Here is a 7,827-nt window from a genome sequence, read left to right as displayed (position 1 = left end):
CACCTTGTTGTCTCGGATTCTCCAGCATCTGCAGTTCCTACTATCTCTGTTATATAATGACGTATCTCTGGTGGGAACTGAGTGTTTTAACACAGAAGAATGGACAATGTCACTGCACCACAAGGGCCCAGCTCAGTGTTTCTAGGTATTTTCTGTTCAACCTGTTTAAAGACGCTATTGCACACCTCTGGAGCAGGTGGGACTTGAACCCTGGTCTCCTTGTTCAGAGTGCTCAATGTTTTAAGATTTTTATTTATATCCAGAAGTGCCTTCATGCATAACTCTTTTCTTTAACCATCAAATAACCCATATAACATTTCACCTGTTATGCATCATGCTCAATGTCTTTCCATATTTTTAATCTACCTGTTCAGACATGTTACAACACTGCTGAAGCAGTTGGGAATTGAACCCAGGCCTCCTAGCTCAGAGGTAGGAACATTATAACTGCGGCACAAGAGCTCTAAATGACAGCTTTATCAGAAATTTAGATATTTTCCAATCAACCTGTTCAGAAATGTTATGACACACCTCTGGAACAGGAGGGTCTTGAACCTAGGTGTCCTGGTTCAGAGGCTGGGACACTAACACAATGCCACAAGAACCCTTTTCGATGTTTTTTTTAACTTATTTCCTCATCAATTTGTTCAGAGATGTTATTACACAGGTCTGGAGCAGGTGGGTCTTCAACCCTGGCCTCCTCACTCAAAAGTATGGATATTATCACAACACTACAAAAATCCTTCTCAATCTTTCTAAGAATTATACTATCGTGTTGTTCAAGTGTGGGACTACACTGGGCTCAGTTCTGCTGGAGTAAAGCTCATAATATGCCTTCGGTCTAGTTCCCCTGAAATGTGAACTCAATGTGCATGTGAAGTGACATTTCCAGTTAAACAGGGCAATGTTTGAGTAACTGGAAACAGTAGGATTTGATTGAGGAGGTGGATAAATACTGTTTGGATCAGATTTTTAACATTCTTTTCATTGTTTGTGTTTAACAGCAAATCATGTCTGTACTGCATTCTTTGAAAGGACCGCCCATTAGCCCTATTGCTCTGCCCTTTCCCTGAGCCCCTGCAATTTTGTTGTTTCAAGTATTTATCCAACTCCCCATTGAAAATTATACTTTCAGGCAGTGCATTCCATTTCACTGAATTTGTTGCATTGTGAAAACAGTGAAAATTCTCCTAACCTTGCCTATGGTTCCTGTCAATTACTCTAAATCTGTGTCCCCTGCATACTTACCCTCTACCGCTGGAAACAATTTTCCGTTATTTATTTTTTTATCAAAATCCTTAATGGTGTTGAATAGCTCTGTTTGATCTTGCCTCTAGCATTCCCATTTTACTGTTAAAATTGTTATTTGTATTGTGCCATCTCATTTTTTTTGTGTGGAATGCATTACTTCATTATTCAAATTGCATTTGCCATATGTGGGTTGTTCTGTAGTGATTTAATTTGCTCCTCGTGTTTATCATTCTGAAATTAGTACTTTGTTATGGGCAGTATTAAACTTAGAGCAAACCTGGGACACTGATATCCAATTCACATTTTGACAACTTCACACTGCTTATCAGTTGCCTCTCTGGATACCTCATCTGATTAGTGAAGCCCTCAGAAGTGATTTGTTGTCTCTGACTATTCTCATATCCTCTTGGCTGGCTTCCCATCTCCATCCACCTTTTTAGAAATTTCAATTCAAAGAAAAACTTGTGTCCTTATTCTATGTTTCACGTTCATTAGTTGATCAACATTAGATTTCTGTCCTTGGTGGCTCAAATTTTAAAAATCCATTGTTCCAAATCTCTCCTTGGCCTCACTGTTCGTGATGTGCAGTTTCTGGAGTGCTACATCTGCAGCCCAATCCCTCAAACATTAAAAATACTCTCAAAGCCTCTGACTGCTTGTGCAACTTCCTCCATCCATTCCACCAATGGCCATTGTGCCCTAAATCACATACCATTGAACCGAATTTTTTTCTGTCTCTCTCTCTCTCTGCTTATGATCTTCTTTGGGCCATATAATCTCTTTTCCTATTCCAACTGTCTTAGTGTTTTCTCTCTTATATTGTGTGAACCATTTTAGGATGTTTTTGCTTTCAAAGGTCTTATATGAACAGAAGCTGCCGTTGGTGTAATTAAATCCACCTTTGCGACTTGAATTTCCAAGTAGAAGGATTGTTTCATTCATCAATTTGATCTGATTTTAAACCCAGATTCAAGAAATGATTTTAATGCTCTGATTTGCCTACCAGTATAAAAGATGTCAGCAATAGCTCAATAGGCCATGGGTTCAAACCCCATCCCAGAGACTAGAACACATAATCCAGGCTGACACAATGTGGTAATAAAGCATTGATGGGCCATTGAAGTCCTCCATTTCAGAGAGATGTTAAATCAATCCCCTGGTCAGCTGGATGTTAGAATCATATGCAATTTGCGGATGAATAGGACATTTTCCCAACTTCCTGGACAACATGTAAAAACCAAAACAAATCATTTTATCTCATTGTGTTGAGGGACCTTCCTGTCCATTAATTGTCTGCCATGTTTCTGTTAAACAGTGACTGTCCTTCTGAAGGATTTCATTCTGTATGTGAAATACTTTAGCAAGAATTCTTTCAGTCATCAAAGGGATTATTTAAATATGTATACTAATTAGTGCAGTAAGCTTTACAGTTGAGACATGGCCAGAATATATTTGAAATCACTTTTGTAAATGCTATGGATGGCAAAGATAGTGTGGTAAGCTTATCCGTTAAGAAATTCTTTATTCTGCTTCGAAATATGCCAACAATTTTTTGACAACATAAGTAGGAGTAGGGCTTTCAATCCCTTGAGCTTGCTTAGCCATTCAAAATAATCATGGCTGATCTCCTACCTCAAATCCACTTTCTTGTCAACTCCTCATATATCTTAAGGCTCAACCTTGGATATACCCTATGTAGCAGCCACCGACTCTGAAATGCACAATTCCAAAGGTCAAAACAAAATGTAGGACGTCAAGTTGAGGTTGTACTGGATGTTGGTGAGGCCTCTTTGGGAGTACTGTGTACAGTTCTGGTTGTCCTGTTATAGGAAAGATCTTATAAAATTGGAGAGGTTTCAGAAAAGATTTACTAGGATATTGCCGGGAATGGAAAGTTTGAGCCTTAAAAACAGGCTGGAAATAGGCTGGGACCTTTTTCACTGGAGCGTAGGAGGTTGAGGGATGACATTAAGAGGTTTATAAAGTCATGAGGGTATAGGTAAGTTGAATAGCAAGGGTCTTTTCCCTATGGTGGGGGAGTTCAAAATTAGGGGGGCACTTTTTTAAGCTGAGAGGAGAAAGATTTGAAAAGGATGTGAGGGGCAATTTTTCTATACTGATTGTGGAATGATCTGCCGGAGAAAGTGGTGGATGCAGGTACGTTACAATGTTTAAAAGACATTTGGATAAGTTCATGAATAAGAAAGGTTTGGAGGGATATGGGCCAAGCACAGCCAGGTGGGGGCAGACAAGTTGGCTCAAAGGGTTTGTTCCCATGCTGTATGACTCTTGTTAGAGATGGTCTTTACCTGGTATTTGTGTTGTACAAATGTTACTTACCACATGTCAGCCAAAGTCTGGATATTGTTCAGGTCTTGCTGGATTTGAACATGGACTGCTTTAGTATCTGAGGAGTTGCAAAAGGTGCTGAACATTGTGCAATCATCGGTGAACATCCCCACTTCTGATCTTATGGTGGAGGGAAGGTCAGTGATGAAGCAGCTGAAGATGGTTGGGCCTACGACATTACCCTGAGGAACTCCTGCAGAGATAACCTAGAGCTGAATCACTGACCTTCAACAACCACAACCATCTTCCAAGATAGTAGCAACTGCTGATGCTGGAGTCTGAGATAACAAGGTGTGGAGCTGGAGGAACACGACAGGCCAGGCAACATCAGAGGTTCAGGAAAGCTGATGTTTCAGGTCTGGATCCTTCTTCAGAAAAAAGGGTCCAGACCCGAAATGTCAGCTTTCCTGCTCCTCATCCAGCTCCACACCTTGTTATCACAACCATCTTCTGATATGTCAGGTATGAATTCAACCAGTTTGTCCCTTGATACCCATTGATTCCGGTTTAGCTAGGGCTCCTGGATGCCACACTCAGTCAAATACAGCCTTGATATCAAGGGCTGTCGCTCTCACCTCACCTCTGGAATTCAGCTCTTTTATCCATGTTTGAACCAAGGCTGTAATGAGGTCAGGAGCTGAGTGGTCCTGGCGGAACCCAAACTGGGCGTCACTGAGCAGGTGATGCTTGATAGCGCTGTTGATGACATTTGCTGGATAATCAAAAGGAGACTGATGAGGTGGTATTGGCCGGGTTGAATTTGTCCTACTTTTTGAATATAAGATGTACCTGGGCCTGAAGTATGTAAAACTCTGCGTGGTATAGATAGGGTACACAAGAAGGAACTTTTCTCTTTGGTGGAAGGATCAATGCCCAGCAGCATGCAATGTAAGGGCCAGGAGGTTTTGAGGGATGATAGGAAATTGTTTTTCACCTAGAAGGTGCTGGGAAACTGGAACTCTTGGAACCTACGATCGAGACAGAAACCCTCATAATAGTAATAGAGTATTTAGATGTGCACTTGCGATGCTAAAGCATACAAGGTTATTGGCCAAATGCTGGAAAATGGGATTAGAATACTTAGATGATTGTTTTTGTCTCATGTAGACTCAAAGGGTCAAAGGTCTCTTTCTGTGCTGTAGATCTCCCCTGATACCCAATGATCCAGTTTTGCGAGGGCGCCTTGATGCCACACTCGGTCGAATGCAGCTTTGATATCAAGGCCTGTCACTCTCACCTCACCTCTGGAATTCAGCTCTTTTGTCCATGTTTGAACCAAGGCTGTAATGAGGTCAGGAGCTGAGTGACCCTGGCGGAACCCAAACTGGGCGTCGCTGAGAAGGTTATTGCTGAGCAGGTGCTGCTTGATGGCACCATTGATGACAACTTCCATCACTTTATGATGATTGAGAGTAGACTGGTGGGGCAGTAATTGGCCGGGTTGGATTTGGCTAGCTTTTTGTCTACACGACATACCTGATCAATTTCCACATTGTCAGGTAGATGCCAGTGTTGGAACTGTACTGGAACAGCTTGGCTAGGGGAGCGGCAAGTTCTGGAGCACAAGTCAATAAGGTTCAGAGACATGACGAGCCAGGCCATGGCAGTGAATAAAGAAGAAGGCCTCCTGGGTACCTGTGCCAACAGGAGGCCTGGGGACAGCAGCTACACAGAAACACTGAGACTCTCTGCCCAAGGTCACCTTGAGGAGGGAAGGTCTCCCACGATGATTGTCTGTCCGCCCATGATATATGGTTGGAGAGTGGCCATTCTCTCTGCCAGGACATGAGCTGCCCAGTCAACTGGGCCCGATAGAGGTGTCTTCAATAACTGGCATCCATTGAGGTGCTTCATCCTCTTCCTCCACTGAGGATGCTGCTTACCCAGTGGCTTCCTCTGGATCCAGTGTTGTGCCCCTCTGGAGTGATAGCAGGGCCCCCTCAAGAATGAGTGTTACAGCTGTCATGCCAGATTTCTCAAAGCATCAAAACCTTGTCCTCAAAAGTTTAATCCTGGGGAGTAAGGGGCTGGGGAGTGATGGGCTAAGGAGTGACGGGCTAGGGTGTGAGGGGCTAGGGAGTGAGGGACTGGGAATGAGGGGCTGGGGAGTGAGGGACTGGGGAGTGAGGGACTGGGGAGTAGGGGACTGGGGAGTGAAGGACTGGGGAGTAGGGGACTGGGGAGTGAGGGTCTGGGTAATGATGGGCTAAGGAGTGAGGGACTGGGGTGTGAGGGGCTAGGGAGTGAGGGGCTGGGGAGTGAGGGGTTGGGTAGTAAGGGACTGGGAATAACGGACAGGGAGTGAGGGGCTGGGTAGTGAGGGACTGGGGAGTGAAGGGCTAGGGAGTGAGGGGCTGGGGAGAGAACTTGTCTCCCCAAAATTCTATCTGATGGTTCTGAAAGATGTGATCAGTGGCGTCTCCAGCCCTCAATGCAAATGGTTATCGAGGAGGCAGTCGGTGCTCTATAACTCTGAGCTGTCAGCAGTGGGTAGATTACTGACAACTAGGGCAGTTTGAAGACAGGAATGGTACGTTCTGTATTTAAACCTGAAGACAGTTTCAGTCAATGACTCACCAGGGCCATCAGCAATCACTAATATTCCTTCAATAAATGAGACTGTTGTGTCATCACCAATTCTCTCTATCCAGAAACAGTTTTCCAGATTGTTCCAATCTAATAACCAGCTGTTCCCAACGTTTGCTGTCTCACCAGAGTTGCTGTGAATGATGTTGCTTTGGATTAGGGAGGAATAACTTGAGAGGCTCACTCTTTATTCTTCAGAATAAGAAATGATATCTTTGAAATTTCGACAATTCTTAAAGGAGTAACAGGCAGGCTGTTTAGAATTGGGTTGAGTAGGAACACAAACACAAACACACATGCAAACACAAACATACACACACACACTCAGACACACACATAAGCACAAACACATACACACACATAGAAACACAGATACACCTACACACACACAAACACATACATACGCACACACAAATGTAAACACATATACACACACTCACTAACGCACACAATCCCTCACACACAAAAACAGCCAAATTTCTCACAGACATATGCAAACATACACACACCCTCACACAAAACAAACACAAACTCACACATTTACACAAACGTAGATACTCACACAAATGAATGAAACACGCTCAAAAACACACACATAAACACATGCATACAAACAAACGCACACTCACGCAAAGAAATGCAAACACACATATAAACATACATGTATACAAACACGAACACACACATACACACACAATGCAAATATAAACACATGCACACGCACACACACAAATGCAATCACATAAATACATACCCACACAAGCACAAATGCACAAATAAGCACAAACACGCCCTCATAAACAAACATACACACACCCACACAAACATACACACTCATACAAACAATTGCAAACACACTCACAAGCACACACATAAACACACAGACACACACATATACACACAAATGCAAATACAAACATGTGCACACACAATTACAAACACACATAAACACACACAAACATACACACACAAGCATACATACACAAATCAAGCACACTAACATAAAAAACATACACACACCCACACAAATGTGCGCATTCATACAAACAAATGCAGACACACTCACATACGGACAGACACACACGCATGCAAACAGAAACATGCATACACAAAACACACATACACACAAATGCAAATCAACCACATGTGCACACACAACTACAAACACACACTTAAACACACAAAACAAACACACAAACACATGCACACAAACATAAACACACAAACACACAAAACACACATAAATACACAAACGCAAATATATAAACGCAACCACATAAACACATACACATGCACAAACACACATACATATGCACATAAACACAAACACACACACAAACATGCACATACATGCTCAAAGACAAGCAAACACACACACTCACACATATGCACTCACACACACAAACATAGATACACTCACACAAGCACAAACACATACAGACACAAACATACTCACACACACACATACAAACACTAACACATACGTAAGCAAATGCTAACAGACACACACACACACCCCCATACACATACAGCACAATCAAACACAACACAATCAAACACACACACACAACTCAGACACACATATATGCACACACTCACAGACACAAACATACACATCACATACACACACACACACACACA

This window comes from Rhincodon typus, chromosome 24 (genome assembly GCF_021869965.1).
Source record: "Rhincodon typus isolate 14 chromosome 24, sRhiTyp1.1, whole genome shotgun sequence".
NCBI classification, from domain to species: Eukaryota; Metazoa; Chordata; class Chondrichthyes; order Orectolobiformes; family Rhincodontidae; genus Rhincodon; species Rhincodon typus.
This window is presented reverse-complemented; position numbering follows the sequence as displayed.